The sequence below is a fragment of the Passer domesticus genome, chromosome 6, assembly GCF_036417665.1.
Source record: "Passer domesticus isolate bPasDom1 chromosome 6, bPasDom1.hap1, whole genome shotgun sequence".
Taxonomy (NCBI): Eukaryota; Metazoa; Chordata; class Aves; order Passeriformes; family Passeridae; genus Passer; species Passer domesticus.
In genome coordinates, this window is record NC_087479.1 from 41,553,738 (window position 1) to 41,570,567 (window position 16,830).

At 36.2% G+C, this 16,830-nt stretch overlaps 1 long non-coding RNA gene across 4 annotated transcripts in view; it reads right to left on the reverse strand.

Moving 5' to 3' along the window:
* The window catches only part of LOC135303301 (uncharacterized), a 264,506-nt gene extending 248,097 nt beyond the window's left edge, over positions 1-16,409 (reverse strand). For all 4 annotated transcript variants that reach the window (XR_010364754.1, XR_010364753.1, XR_010364756.1 and 1 more), the window contains exons 1-2: positions 16,038-16,409; positions 12,423-12,468 (exon numbers count right to left, since the gene is read on the reverse strand). This is a non-coding gene — a long non-coding RNA (uncharacterized LOC135303301). The remainder of the gene's footprint in view (positions 1-12,422; positions 12,469-16,037) is intronic.
* Positions 16,410-16,830: the final 421 nt, after the last annotated feature.

Sequence of the window (16,830 nt, forward strand, 5' to 3'; positions counted from 1 at the left end):
GTCCCACCTTTGAATGATTTACTTCTCTGGAGCTGCCAGAGTGACAGCATATTTTTTCCAAATATTTTACTAGTTTTTTCAGATTCTGGACTTGTTCAGGGGTAGAGTTCCAAAAAATTGAAGGCATTCAGCCCTAGGCACGTGCCTGTTCTGTCCCTTGTTCACTACCACTCATAGTTACGCAACCTAGGGCAGATCCCTAGGTGATATTCTTAAACAGTTGTTAAACCTTAGGAAAGCTCTGGACCTCATTCAGCAAAGCATCTTAGTTCCCAACAATAGGTTCATGTTGGTTTTAATGACTCAATGGTATTAAGAAATTTCCAACCTCTCAAATGGTGCTTCCCCTTTCCCACTAAACTTGTGGTAATGTCTCCTCCAAAGGCTGAGCCTCTGAGGAGAAAAGTTTAAAAGTGTAATTAATAAAGTTGCAGATTGATGTCTCCCAAAGTATGGAGACCACAGCAATGCTGGGTACAAATAGCAGACTGGTTTCATTACTGGCAGTTCTATCAGATCATAAGCCAGTGTTATAGCACAATGATAACCTTAGCCCTGTTCCCATGGGTGGTAAATTCCAGCAGGGAGCATACACTGCAAATAAGAAATAAGAAAATTAATAAGAAAATTAACTCTATCCCAGCCTAAACTAGGACAAGGCTGAACCAGTCTTCAGGGAATCCTCAAAATGGTTGAAGCAATATCTGCTTCTTAGCAACATAAGAAAAAGGCAGACTTTGCTCATTTCATCTAATCCTTGTTATCATAAGCAACCAGGTAATGACTATATTTGACAGATTTGCTGCCTTTATGAACTGAAGATACTGTACTGAAATTCTCACAGGTGCAATATTGAGGTCTTCAGAATCACTGAGGCAGGAGCACAGTTCATAGAAAGCAATATTCTATTCTTAAATATAATATTTAATAATTTAAATTTTGCCTGCTTCCTAAATTTGATAGATTTGCTTTTCTTCCTACTCAGATAGAAAGCATTCTAATTAAAAACTTTTGGAATAGTTTTATTTTGTTAATTTGTTGTGAGTTTGGTTTCATACAAAAGTTTCCCCAGGAAAACAGATTCCTTTTGCAATTATACAGTGGCTACCTGTTCCTTTGCTTTCCAAAGAGATGCTTCAGTATCTTGCAAAGCCATTAATCCTTCCGACATCATCAGGAACCTCTAAAAGCAAAGTCTCATAAGTGAACATCTTCTTCTGCATGAGCTCAATATGAGCAATATACCCAGATTAAAAAAAAAAATCTCAGAATTTAGAATACAAATCTTAGTTCTGATTTGACCTTCACAACTGACTTTTTAATTTTCATATTCAACAGCAACAAAGTCCCTGTGCTGAATACCATGCACTTGGAGACCATTTAAAGAAGTATATTTTTTATCTGAGGTTCAGTCTTTTGATATGTCATTTTACACGACAATCTAATGATTTTGTTAAGTGACTTAGTGCTACAAAGTAGTTCAATGTAAAAAGTTCATCTGTATACAAACATCTGTAACAAAATTTTTATTGCAGGAATCAAAGTGTTTATGCTATTTACCATGCAGCAAACCAAAAATTCCGGTTCCTCATTTATATGAAAACCGAAATGCAACATAAAATTTGAGTTTTGTATGATACTTAGGTTTTCCAGTGACAGATAAAATGGGAAAACAGAATGACAAAAAAGATTCTTCTCCTAATAATTCCACAACAAGTTTTGCCATAGGAGTACCAGGTTTGCATATTTGGTTCAAGCTCAAAATAAAACAGGAATAGAGGGAAGTATTTTTGCAAAAAACAATAAAAATAATATGCAGTTTTCTCTCTAATCTCTTGATGTTCACTCATTCCCCCAAACTGTGGGAAAAAAATCGATCAAAGCACAGGTAAAGAATCTCAAGAGAGTGACTAAATCTATCAAAATGCAGGTAAAGAATCTCAAGAGAGTGACTAGTCTCCTGTGCTGTGCCCTTCAGATACCTGCTACAGATAGGTGATTAGTAAGTAGAATACAAGGCTAATAAAACCTGTGTTATTTATTCTGCAGTACAGTTCTTTCTGGGGCATGTTTTCTTAGAAGATTGATTAGTCTATTTATTGTGCAAACTTGAAAAATGAAAAATGATTAGACACAGCAATTATTTTAAATCCTGCTCTTTACATCAACAGTGTTGTGGTCTTTCTGGTGTTGCCTGTGCTAGTGTGAAAGTTGAAGTTCAGCCACCAGCATGGAAAAATATCTTGAAGGGCAATTTGACTGCATTATAATGAGGGTTGGGAAAAAAAAAAAAAGTTTTCTGCCTTCAAACTGAACGACTAAGTTTACAAGGAAAGTTTTACATGAGAGGAAAAAAGGCTGCTTAATGCGCAGAATATTGCTATGTAGATCAACTACAATGCCCTTTACTCCCCAGCCTACTCAAAATGAAGAGAGTGACAAAACTCTCTGTATTTGTAAACTCTATCTGAGAATGGAATTCCTGTGAAGTAATTACTTAAAATAGTGGGGGCTGCCTTAAATGTTGCCCATTTTCATCTTCACAGGTGCAGGAGTACTTATGTTGACGTAATCTGGAGTTCTGTTTTCCCTTCACACCTAAGGGTCAGCTGGCTATACTGGGTTTTGACTCCCAAAAGCTTTTTTTTTTTAAAGTAGGACTTCTGTAGGACCATGTTTGAGACAGCAGCTAACAAAGTTCTGATTACAGCTATTCTGTATCCAGAATAATGAATCAAACAAATGCACTCCTATCTGGAAACTGCATTAAAATTCGCATCAATTGCCTTGGAAATCCTACTAATACTGGGCATTCAGGGTCAGCACTTGATCAACAGAGAGATGAATAAAGTGCTCTTCATCCCTTTTGTTTCTTTTTTAGGCTACTTGGGAAATGAATTTTTTAAAATGCCATAAGGACAATCTGCCTTCCAGACCTGTCGCTCTCCTCAAGACAGAAATTTCAGTATTAACAATACCTCCAAAGCAGAGTCAAGAAGCAAACCATTGGGGAAAATGTACTACTTGTACTTCCACTTATATGTTTTCTACCTAAAACCTAAGTATGGAGGATATAAGAAAATAATTCTTTGCTCATTCCTGGAAGACAGAGGAGTTGTGATCTGAAATGTGCCTTAAAAATGATTACAATTGTTATGTCTAAGCACCCAAGATTTAGTGAAATGATTTAATGAAAGAGAAATACTGGGCCCTGTACAACATCCAGCTTTTCAGAGGACTTGTGTGTGTCTATATCAGGAGTGAAAGGGCACAGTCTAGAAGACTCCTTTCACAGATTTCTCAAAAAAGGCTGTTGAAAGGTGTACAAGCTTATTAGATCTATTCTACAACTGTCAGGACAGAGAGGTGACTCACACATATTTGTAGAAATAAGTGTAGCAGAGTTGACTAGATCTTGGAGTATTAATTTTGATCTAAAGGCATGAAGATGTCTTATAGTAAGCAATACCATAGTCTGGCACTCTCCAGCACCTCTTTCCAGCTCCATTTAGTTTAATGGGCCCCACTGATCAAATTGTTTCCATAATGATACAGAGAGAGAAAGATGAGGAAATGTCATGACACATCTAAATCTGATCCCACACGAAGACAGACCAATGCCATAAGCACACAAATGGAGCTTTAGTAATTTATGATGGCTCAAGGCTGGAAGTGGACCTTGCTTAACAATGGTGAAGATAACAGGACCAAAGTCTTGTGTGCTGTCCCATTCATTTATACAGCAAAAGAATAGAAATCCATTGTCATTGCAATGCAACACCTGTTCAGGGCACCCAAACATTTGACATCCAATTCTGTGAGAATTTTAGAGGGCAGGAGCACACACTAGTACTTAGTCCACAAGTAGGATAACGAGCTCCGTGGTGGTTTCAGCTGTGCCAGTCCCTTTTTGCATTCTCTGACCTTAGACAAATAATTTTAACTTTCTCCATTGATACTCAGCTTTTCACAGGTGCAGTGAAAACCTTGTAAGAGTACAGCTACAGTCAAGAGTATTTTACTCATGAAGAAAAGATTCAAATCTTCCTTTCAGAGGTGGATAATAAAGTAAATTTCTGACAGTAAACCAAGCAAAATCTCTTGAAAATACAGTTTGATAGGAATTTACATCTTGCTTGATGATTCATTTGAGAGATGAAAGCTTTTTTTTATTATAGGAAAAAATGAACTTAAAAGACAAAACTACTGAAACATAAACTCTAAAAGCCTCAGTTCATGCTTTCCTCTTCTTGAGCTCTAGAAAATAAATATTCTGAACACTCATCTTATCAGGGCTTCTTAAATGGAATAATTTAAGGGAAAAACAAACAGCAATTGTATGATTGTAAAGAGAAATTAGCATTTTGTTCAAAAGGAATAGCAATTAGCAATGATGACATTGTGATTTATACTAATTGAGATTAAGTCAGACAAAATGGCAACATTAGTAATCATTTGAAGTACTGTATTACTCATTATACTGTGCTTTGTAAACATCTCTCTTGAAATTAAAAAGTAATTAGTAGCATTTTAGTAATTTAATTCACTGTAATTAGGATTTAAGGGAAACTACAGCACTGCTGCTGGAAGCCTTTAAGGTTTTGAATTGAAGGAATGGTGAGGTTTCTTCAATCAGCTTTTGTGGTGGCTCATTTTCTGTGGCCCACAGAGGGAAATGATATTATTGCAAGTATTATGAAGGTATTAATCAGAGATGGCTTGGAATGGACATATTTATCAGTCTTAATCCAGTGCTGTAAACTCACTGGCTTAGAGAGGTGTTAGTAGGGTTACAGGGCCACATCTAGGTCTCGATTTAGTCAGCCTTGACAATGGGTAAGTAAAATTGTTACTTTCAAGAGAGCCTAACTATGTCCAGTGCAAAACAAATTGTCATATAAGCACAACATGTAGCATGAAATTGTCCTTCTTATATAGGATCCGGTAAAAGGAGACACTTGGGCCATATACCCACCAAGTGCTTTAAACCAGCAAGCATTCATCTCTGAACTAAGGTGTGCCTGCAGAATTGCTCTTCTAAATAATAACAGGACACATTTGTAGAAAATGCAGCTTATTTGACACCCTCTAGTGTGGCTAGTCAGCTGGCTCAAGGAAGGTGTGAAGTCCTTACCCCACCTAATGTATCCTGTGAACCTTCATAGGACTTCGTGCAGGAAGTGCTTAAAGACAGTATATTAAGGGGCTGAGAAAACAAATTGTGTAATTCTAACACACAAAACCAGCCTCATCTGTACACAAAGAAAGTGGGATAACACAGAAAGACTGGTTACCAACAATGGCTGCAGCACTACAGGCATGCTGCTTGAGGAATCCAAAACAGAATCTTGAAACTCCAGTGCTGCACATCTAGCTCAGACCTTTTGGTTTAAGGAGACAAATGTTTTGTTTTTCTCACTCTCGCCTGGTGGGGCTATTTCAGTGGTGCTAAATAATTTAGCACTTACCAGGATACAAAACTGACTCACTCCTCTGAGTCATAAACAAGAGGGAATGCGAGATCAGGATTTGAAAGCTGAGATTTTAACAGGCCTCATTATTATGACTGAATACCTGAACAACCAAGAAGTTGTTTAACAGGATTGGCCTTCTTTCTGTCCCACTAAATATTATATAAGAAGCTGTAAGTAAATTTCGCTTAAAATAATAAAATATATAATCTGAGCCAAAACTGTAACCAAGTATACTAAAAGCATTCTGTCATCTCAATGTATGTTAAATTGTATTATGAAAATTAAAATTGCTTATAGGATTGTGGAAAGATAAAAGTGCTGAAAATCTAGTTCTGACTGTCCTCACAGGAGTGTTCAAAATGACTCAAAAATTAAGATTCAGTTCCATTGTACTCATTACAAAATAATAACAATAAGGAAACTGCAGTGGTTACTGTTTTCTGGTTTTAAATTAAAAAGTGAAAATAGTGCCTGAGACACTAGTCTAAAGTATAATTACCATATTTATATTCATATACTTTTATATATCTATATAATTAAATATATATTTATATATTTATATTTGTATATATTTATTTATATTTATATTTATATTTATATTTATATTTATATTTATATTTATATTTATATTTATATTTATATTTATATTTATATTTATATTTATATTTATATTTACTTAATGAAGCACAGTAATATCTTATAAATATGCTGAAAAAAACACATAATGGTAAATGACATAAGTAAAACACAAATTACCCCCCCAGAAAAAAAGATTTTTTTTTTCTCACAGGTGGGTTGCAGTAAAAGAACAGCAGAACAGCACAAGACAGGTTGGAGGAAGAAGGTAAGTGCCTGTCAACCTGAATTGTGTTTATTTTAACATGACTTCTAAATGTAAAAAATGGCTTTTATCAGAAGATTCTAATAATATTTGAAGCTGTACAACCAAAGTAGTGGTAAGCCCAGAAAATAATTTATTCTAAGAACTGATATTCATTTTTCCTTTACCAACTAGGTTGTTTTAATTTTCAAAAAGTCATCTGCAAGTGTTACTACTAGTGATCTACTTTTCACTACCCTTTTACAGGCTTTAGTTCATGTCCTTCGATCAAATCTTCTTGGATTTGCTCCATCTCTCCATGCTCCCTTTGTGCAATCCTTGCATCATTTTCCTTCTTAGATATTTCTTCAGTGTATCTTTAGGCAGGGGACAGAATGGAAGGAACAGGGTCTGATCTGTGGAGCTTCCACTGCCATCACAACCTTGTGCTGATCTCATTTTAGATGTGACACCTTTTTACACTTATTATCTCTTTATTGTTTATTTGCGGTATTTTATTTTTTAAAAATATACTTAATCCTCTAGTTTGGTTCCACAGTTTGAAATCTGCTCTTGGATGTCTTGTCATGCCATTTGGGCAGAATAGGGTTCTTAAATAATAGTTGGTCCAACATTTTAGTTGTACCACAAGGAAAGTGAAGGAAGAATCTCTGACATCTATTTTTCTGCCTGAATTGTGTCAGATCCCTGCAGAAGCTGTATGACCTGGTATATGTTAACACCTATAGGCTTCCCTGCCATCTTCTGGGATTATTTTTCTTATTTTGGCTTTAAGACATGAAAGATGTCCCTCCATCCAGAGACATTCTTCCACTTATTGCAGATGCCTACCTGATTTTCCCGCTGTCACTGGAAGAGCGGTGAGAAGTTGACTTAGAGTGTTTTATACATGTCTGCAGGATTCTGTAGGAAGCAAGAAGACTGCATTGCAGCTCAGGGAACTGTAAATGAGCATATTTAAAACACAGGATTCTGAACTAATTTACTGTTAGAGGCTCCTTCTATCACTGCATTCTCCTGGAAAAAAGGACTACTAGGAATTTTTTAATCCCCAGAGACAAGATAGAGTTTGAGTGGGCTGGCTATATATCAAACTAACATAAACAGTTTTGTCCTGATTTTAATATTGTTGTATTGCACCTAAAAATGGAGACTGATTTATGCACACCATTCACTCTATTTATTATTTAGACTTCTTTTCTGTGTTATCAAATTAATTTTTGACCTTAGATGCTTAATTTTTATCTTTTAGTTTTCTCTGCTGTGTTCAGTTCCCATCCATCACCTAAATCTACTAGATGGAAGCTCTACAATTTGAAATCAAGCCGCCTCATCCACCATGATATATACTTTCAGAATCAGATAAAGTTGATGAATCTGTTTTCTCAGTGTAAAAGAAGTGTTGATATTCTTCCTTATTCTCCTGAAAGACTGTTGTTCCCAAAGAGTTACAAAATCTGTAGATCTTGCTCTTATGAACAGTAAACAAACAATCCCACACCACATAGTTGCAACCAGCTTTGGAAAGGCAATTCACAGTGACAGCTGAAATCTCTCTCTTTGTTAATATGTGCCTTGCCCATCTGTGAGAATGTGCAGATCTGTAGCTGGAGGGTTTTGTATAGAAACATAATGCCAGGAAGACAAAAACTTTATGCTCCATCAGGGTCATTCCACAGGATAAAGAATTTGGTAGTTAGCATATTGATAATGCATTGGAATTAATGAAGGCTGACATGCCACTTGAATTTACATCATTTGTTCCTGTAATCACTGGTGATTCTACTGTCCAGATTGCTCTACTACTTCCTCAAGCTCCATTAACAAACTTCCTTTCTTCTGCACAGGTGGTTTCTTTTCTCTTTTTCCTTCCTCTGCTAAAGACAATAATCATTGCCAACTTACTATCTAAATAATGAATATAGAGGAGGATGGGGCCCAGCTCGATCAGGGCTTTAATTGTCTTTAAATCAACTATCTGTTTCCTTCACAAGAACAGCACTTTTATAATTGCCACAATGCCAATTAACCGAGGGTTCAACTCTCCTCTGGTGCTTGTGGGTAAAAGTGCCAAACCCATTTAGCAGCTGCCAAATATGCACAAACACACAGAGAACTAATAAATACTCCAGTCAATGATACTGGAATATTGGGAATTCACTTTAAGAAGATGCAGATCAATGGCATAATATGAGGGTCTGGCAGTTTGGGAATCTCTCTTTAACAAGATAATGTTTCTATTATTTTTAAAAAGAAATTAATAGCTGATAGATGTTGATAGTTTTGTGAGGCATATTAATGCCCCCATTGCATTCCACTACTTTTATACATATTTCCTCTTCCTTAGGGAAAGTTCTTTATATTAAATCTGCCTCCCTTTAAGTAAGAGGAGCTGGATACATCTCCTAAGTCAGGAATACTTCTAGGTCAGCTTTGGTTTACTTCTGTCAAGGAAAAAAATGTGCCATCTGTATTTAATTCTGTACACTTGTCTCATTTGGTTTGATGTGAACAATGCTCCCCTGACAACTACTCTTAGAAAGAGACTCGGTGGGATTCTTCTCATGTCACTTTCCAAGAGACACCCCAAAAAAGTCAACCCTATCTTGAAAAAGGAGCTCTAAATACTCCTTGAGAAGGATATATGTGTGACAGGTCTTTAAGCCAAAATAAGGGAGTGGGCTGGATTTGAGAAATACTCCATCCCAAGACCTAAACTAATATTCTAAGACTGTAGTTATTTCTTTAGAACAGACAACTTTATGAGACTTCCGTTATACTAAACTTTTTTTGTTGTTACCTTTAAAATGTATTGTTAGGCTACTGAACACAGCATAATTACTCTGCAATTAAAGTAATAAAAATTGTAAACTAAGCAATTAACCTTATGACTATAGAAGTGCATATTCAGTACAAGTAGCAAAATACGTTAGTTCAGAATAATGACACTGCCATGTACTGAATATGAAACTCATGAGATGATGAATTCACTTCTATAGTTAACCTCCCTGTTACATGAATTAGCAATTACCAATATAAAATCATCCATTATACAATTGCATTGCAGTTCAAGAGAAAGAATATCTCATATCAGGGACACACACTTGCATCTTGATTTATCTAGTAAAGCCAAACAATGTCATTCTATAGACAACAGAAAAAGAATCCCCTTTCTGAGAACATTTTTAAGATCTTGCCACAGTTTTGAATATTACATGTCTATGTTTATGTCCTAAAATTTCAATATAGACAAATAAGTGAACAATGTGCACTATCTCCATAGTAGGACCATCAGCCCAGATCTCAGTGTGAAGGACAGGTCACAGCTCTTAGTCAAAGCTCTGCCTTGATTTAGCTGCCTGACATGGAAACATCAGAGAAATGAATGAATTTTCTCTTCTTCCATTCACAAAAATTCAAAGCAGAAAGAATGTATGTGTGTTGAAATTCCAGATGGATGTTAGCACAAAGAGTCAGCTACTGAACCCAGGCTAAACTATGTGCTTCAGGAGATAACAATTTTATTATTTCTGTATTAATTTCCTGTATTATTTTATGCCAAAAAGCAACAAGGAAAAGGTGAAAGAATTTCTCCTGCACCACAGAAATTAGATCTTGAAGCTTACAGTTGGATATGAGCCCTCTTGTACAGTGCAAGGTTGAAGAAGTAACAGAAGTGTCAAGAGGTTCCGCAAGAAATCTGGCCTACCATTGCAGAGTAATATTCTGTTATTACCTATAAACTCTAAGTGATTTTTAGCTTAAAAAAGTCTCTCTCCACTGCTTGAATAGAACTACCAATACTAATACACCATGACTGCAGCTGTTGACATTTCTCCTCCTGTTCCCAAATCAAAATCTCATGTGTTAGGGAGCTGGGTTTGGTTTGTTAGTCATAATGAGAAACATAAACCAAAAACATGTAATTTTATTTTGTATCTCTACCATCCCTCAATATTATTTTCTCAACTCCTAGACTGAAGTATTCCTGAAGTTACTACATACTGTTGCACAGTTTTATCCTTCTCTGTATTAGCAGCTCGTTTCTAGTTGTGAGTAAAACTCTATTTTATTATTTTAAAATAAAACACAACACCAAGTAATCTTAGCTGGTAAACCACAAACTATTTTCCAAAAGGACTGTCCTGTTTTTCTCTTGAAGAAACAGAGACACAGACTTGTGAAATAAATTTCCAAGATTTTCAGGAATGTTAATAATATCAAAGAAGAGAAGTCCTCTCTTGAGGTGAAGGGCAATGCTAATTTTAGTGTTTTTTATAAAGATATAATATAAAATATTCTGTTCAAAAGCAGGAACACATGTATACAATTTAGTCAAGATAAAATATTTAAGAAAAATAGAATCTTGCCAAGTTCTGAATTCTCCCTCTCTAGCCCATGGTCAATGATTGTAGCAACATGCAAAGACAGTTACTCATTTTGCATCAAGTACTCTGTGCTTTTAACAGTGACATTTATTTCAAAGAGGTTCAATCCCTTAGATTTTATAATCTAAGAACCTGAAGAAAATGAATGATTAATGTAGTTTCTTTTATTCACAGTTAACATCAGAGTAGGAAGAATCTCTTGCTTCTCACAGACAACTCCTCTATCCTGTAATTAAACTTTTTCTACTAATCTGTACAATTATAAAACAGGTCACTGAAAACAACCTTTAACTGAGGTATTTATTCCCTTCATGTTATAGGTTTCCACCAGGTCTTTTAAAAGATGTAAATAAAAAATACATTATACAATTAATAACTGGTAATGGCAGAAAACCTTTGACAATTAAGCACAGATCAAGAAGAGATAAATTTGAAAATATAACTGTTGCCATGAAGTGTACATAGTTCCTGGAGATTCATGTTAATAGGAAAAAATGGGAGGAATTTTAGATGGGGAATTACGAAACTGAAGGTAAAAGGGAAAAGTAGGTCACAAACTTTTAAGCTGCATAGGTGATTAAAATAATACTGTGGGAATTATGTCAGAGGGAGTACAGCCCCAGAAACAAACTGCTAAGAAGTAGTAAGAAACTACTGCATTGGAAGACAAAGATTTAAAAGAACAAATGCAAAGAGGAAACCCTGCCAGGAGGGAATATGTGAATTTCAGTTGAATGCAAAGTCAGAAATGACTTTTCTAATCTATTTACCTCTTCTCCTGTTTTCCCAGGAATTAAAAAGCACTTCAGACAACTCTGATGGACAACTCCTTAGAAGTCCAGTAGGAGGCAGAGAAAAAGGTTAGAATAAGATAAGAAGTAATTTTCATGTCTTTATTAATGTGCTATGATAAAAAGATACAGACACTGAATAGAAGCTCTTCAAAGAATGAATTGAAACACTATCAAACAAGTAAATCAGAGGGAAAAAAATCAAACTATTCATAAAGAAACTATTTTCTTGAGAAAATATGACAACTGGAAAGCACCAAATCTTCTTGCAATCTTCTCCTTAACTCTGAATAACTTTCTTAAGTTTAAAATTTAGTTGTTTGGAAGCTTTTTTTCCAGCCAAGTAGAAGAGGCCACCTTACCCCTCTCCCTGGGGTCCCACTTGTTCACTTCTACTTTGTCACCTTTGATTTATCACCTGCTAAAATGGAGGAAGAATAGAATGCAGCTCTTGAGGCTAGAATCAATACATGTTGCATGCTGAGAGGCAATAGAGGTAAACTTGGGGAACAAATGTCATTTCTGTTGGAATTGTTTGCATATTGCAAAGTACATTTGCATTGTGAAATGATGTTTTCTAAATGCATTTAAAACTGTAGTAAAAGTTTGCAAAATACAGCAAAACAGTTCTTAAAATCAGGGGGATTTTTACAGAATCTATAACATAGGAGGAAGGTATTGTGTGGGTATTTTTAGAAAACATTTTCTAGTGCTTTATTTGTATCTGTAGTTAACCTATGAGAACCATAGGTGTATCTTTCGATGAAAGCTTTATAGGCCTTACTATGGTAAAAGTACAGAAAAAGTACAGAGATTAAAATCTCTCTTCACTGGTTTTCCTCCCATCACTTGCAATATTATGCCTTCCTTCAGTCAACACCTCCATGAACTCTCCATTAGTAACAATATCAAGATTTAGTGTCCCTACCTCTACTACGCATTCTGCTTCAATTAAGTCTTCTCATGTCTTTACCCTTCAAAAAAATAGAAGAAAATTTATCATTTAATCTTTTTTCTTCGATGACAGTTCTTTCATGCAATTCCGTCTATGGAGTTCCTATGTTTCTCTAGGCTTTTTCTCACCTTTTACACTTTGAAAGCACTTTGTAAAGTCTATCACCTTCAATCATGTCAGAATTAGGCTGGGGAATAGTTTCAGTTTGTCTGTCAGCTACATGGATGCTTTATTAGTTAATTTTTTTTTCCAACCAATTCATTACACACAAAGTGAAATAAAGCCAGTCCAGTTTTGTCCTCTTTATTCTCTTTTTCTGTGGGTTACCTCCTGTGCAATTATTTCCAGATCACAAGAATTTCAGAAGAGTGGTCTCTATATCTTTGCCAGTAGTTCTGGGCATACCAGAAGTACTTATACATTAATAAAAAGGAAATAGAATTCCAATCTTCTTACAAAACTGAGAATATATATATGTTTTAATCCCTTCTTCAGAGAGATAGGAAGAAACCAGGATTGAGCTAAGCGTCATTAAAGTGTCAGGGGATTTATTTGCCAGAATGTATCCATGTTTGGGTGCCTATACACACATATGGATGACTCCCATACATTTTTACACAGATGTGGTTTTTGAAGTGGAATACAAATCCATATGGTAGTGGCTAAAGCACAAGAGACTTCACAGACAAATTGCTATCTAAAATCCTGATGGAGGGGAAGCACTATGATGTACGTGCATAGAACACAAGAGAAGCTACAGTAACAGTTTGTGTTACCTTTTCTGTGTGGTATCTATGGCATCTATGGCATTTGACAGACACAGAGAGAGATCAAAACATTCCAAGGTTAGAGGACTAATTGAAGCAGGGAAAAAAATCAAGTTATCAAGTTGCAAAGTATCTTTTCAGCCCTGAAACTTTATTTCTAGTTTAGAATAGAAAAGCTTCTTAGTGGGCTGAATATTGTCTCTGTCAGAAAATTTGTGATACTTGCACTATCATCCACTGCATGGATGAAAAAAATGAAAGAAAAAAAAGAAAGTCTTTACACACAAGCAGCATAAAGCACAAGCATTTTAAATTCTAGAATAGAACTTACAAAGAATTTTAACAAAAGAAGCTATAAAAGGTACTATCTCTATTATTCAAAAGCGCTATACTAAGAAACTTCCTTATCATTGAAGACTTTTAATAAGAAAGACCTTTGTTTTGAAGTGCTCAGACAGCCATCCTAAAGCTCAATGTGTTACAAGAGATATTCTTACCTGCTAATATACTCATATTTCAAAGGCCATGCCACAATACTAATTCTCAATCAACTGGATGTACTGCCTGCTGCAGACCAGAGGACAGTTTTAAAGTCTGTAATAAACTAACTGTTTGTAGAAATCTAATCTTAAATCATAACCTGCTTTGAGTGGTTAATGGGCAGCTGATCTTTTAAGATTCTTGAAATTAAAATAATATTTTTCATTAGTATTTACTTCTCAATCCAAACCCCAAGAATGGCCTCAAATTTCAGTTCTATATTTTCACATATCAAATAAACTTTCACTCCTTTCAAGAAATTATGTTAAAAATGTATTTTACCTAATGAATTTACCTCTTTGAGATTTAACATGATGAAGGTACGAGAAGACTCAAAATCACAGAATCTTAGAACCATAGAAATTACAAAACTAAATTTTCTTCCTCAGACAAAGGTCCCAAAGAATGCTCAAATAGAATTATTCTTCATTCTCAAATAAAACTATATAGATTATTTATCCAGAATGACAAAACTAGTCTGCTGAATCAATTCTGGGTGACTTTTTCCTCATTTGTTTCTCTTAATTCTGATGCTTTACTTCAGTGACTGGATTTTGAAAAACAATTTTTTATAGAGATTTTGTTGTATCTGACACACAGGATTTGAAGTTTAATTTAGGCTAAACATATTTCCAACAGTGTCTTCCAGCTGGCAGTTCCAGTATCTACCCATATATCCTTTTTATTTCTCCTCAAAATGGGAAAAAAAGATGTTATCTTTTTCATTTTCCAGATAATAGCTGTATTTTTAATACTCTACAAAATCAGGAAATCTGAAAAAAAAAAATTCATTGGGAAAAAATTAGAGTTTTGAGTCACACTCTTGAAAATAAAAAATATTTTTTGTCCCACAGCCTTTTGATTTTTTGATATTTTCATAATGAAACGTAATTTTTTTTCTTTTCAAAAGTAGGTAATTTTCAACCAGTTGAAAAAATAGATTCCACTATCAAAACAAATCCTTTAGAAGAAATTTGTCAGTGTAAATAAAAACAGGATATTCTCCAGGTCTTTTACCCAACACTTGACAGGTGCACCGAGTTTATCAAAATAATTCCAAGGAAAACAGAACAATGGCATTGATATTCAACATCTTTCTTCTTTAGCTACAGTTATACAGCTAGGAGCTGCCACATCGATCTCTAAACACAGGCAATTAAAAGAAAATTTTTCAGTAAAAAATGTCTTCAGTGATAGTCTGCCTCTCTTGAAGAGATTTCCACAGGACTAAAAAGGCCTGAACACACCTAAACAAATGCAACTCATATTTTTTTAAAAAAACAAAAAAAAAACATTCAGAGCTCCTTTCATTAAATTTGAGATTGTCACTTATGACTGCTCTAATGATACATTCTAAAGAGAATATCTCAAGATGTTGTCATTGTTCAGGGCAGACCTCCAATTCTACCTTTCCTTCCCCTTCACTTCTTGCCATTCATATTCTCTTTAGTTCCTGATAGCATATAATCCAAAATTAATTATAATTTTAATCTGGATTAAATCTCTCACTGAAATTTAATGTGAGGTTATTAAAAGTTTTGATCATCATTTTGACAACTACTGGGGAAGAAGTTATTCAAGTTAGGCTGATATTTTTAGCATTGACTCTAATATATTTTTACCTGAACTGAAAAAAAGGGTTGAAAAATGTTTAGATACAATCTGGACTTTGAATCAAAATATGCTCTTCCAAAAAATCTAAAGACGTCTTTAGAAGGTCGTCTAAAGATATTTTAGAAGATATAACACAAATGAAGGAATAATCAGCCTCAGCTAAGCCATAACTAAATGAACCAGTTTTGCATCCTTTAGTCTACAACTATTATTGTTCTTGTCACCTGGTTCAGGGAATAATTGCTGAATTAGTGGTCCTGTTAACCTGGAGCAGTGTGTGTCGTCCCTACTCATGGCTATCTCTGAAACTAATTTGCTATATCTACACTGCAAAGAACTTGGAGCATCACTGGCTGGGAACATATTCCATAATCTCTGTGCCTATTTAATGCAAGTACCCTTCAGCACAGCACACTGACCATCTGTCTGCCCTCATATGCCACACTCCTGCACCAGAAAATTTTGGAAACAGCCATAAGCCAAACTGTTTTCAGAGCTCCTAGAGACAACAGGCTGCATCTGCAGCTGCCATTGCTGCATTCCCAGTGTGACAAGCGTTACCATCAGGTAACGCTTGTTAACTTCCTGTCAGGTCTGCCACTGCAGATGCTTGTGTGCCCATAACCAAGGTCACTCTTGGGATAGGATATCAATGATCAAAAAATACCTTTGAGGGAGAAATGAAGAGTAGAGTTCTTGGTTATGTGTGGAGACCCACAAAGTTGCACTGTGGCTCAAGGAGTCCAAACCTGGACACAGGCCTGCTCTGCTCAGTTGTTGACTTGAAGGATCACTTCTCTGGACTTGGTTTTCTTTTCTGCCAGGGCACTGCTGGCTCACATAGATTTTACTGCCTGCTTGGACACTTGTGCCCTTTTCTTCAGAGCTGTTTTGAACAGACAATTCCCAAATGCTCAGGTGTGCAGGGTTATTTTTCACTGAGTGTTGCACCACCTGCCTCCCTCATGCGCGTTTTGCGCCCAGACACTGCTCCCACACAGCGTGCCAGCGGCGGCCAGCAGCAGCTTTCCTTCCGGGCCTACCGCCTCCCCACCTGGCCAGCGCCTGAGGGGCTGCAGCCTGAGGGCAGCATGGAGGAGCCTCATGAGGGAACCTCCCGCAGTGCTGAGGAGCACTGACTCCAGTAATGGCTGTGTGAATCCCTTGGGAGCCAGTCTCATTCCAGGTGGAGACTGAGGTGAGACAGGGCTGGGGAAGTCAGGCTGCTGCAGGGGCTGTGAGGGGCAGCTGGTCCCGGCCCCCTCACGGGCCTGATGGATACGAGCCGCCTGTGGGCTGTCCATCTGGAATTGCTTCCAGCCACCCTGTGAGCCTGTACCCCACTGCTGTGACAGGCAGCAGCTCCTGACCTGCTGAGGAAACAATGTGCAAGAGCAGCAGCACCATTTTTCATGGTGCATGTGCTTGAGGACTCTGAGGGAGTAGGGGTGAATATTTGT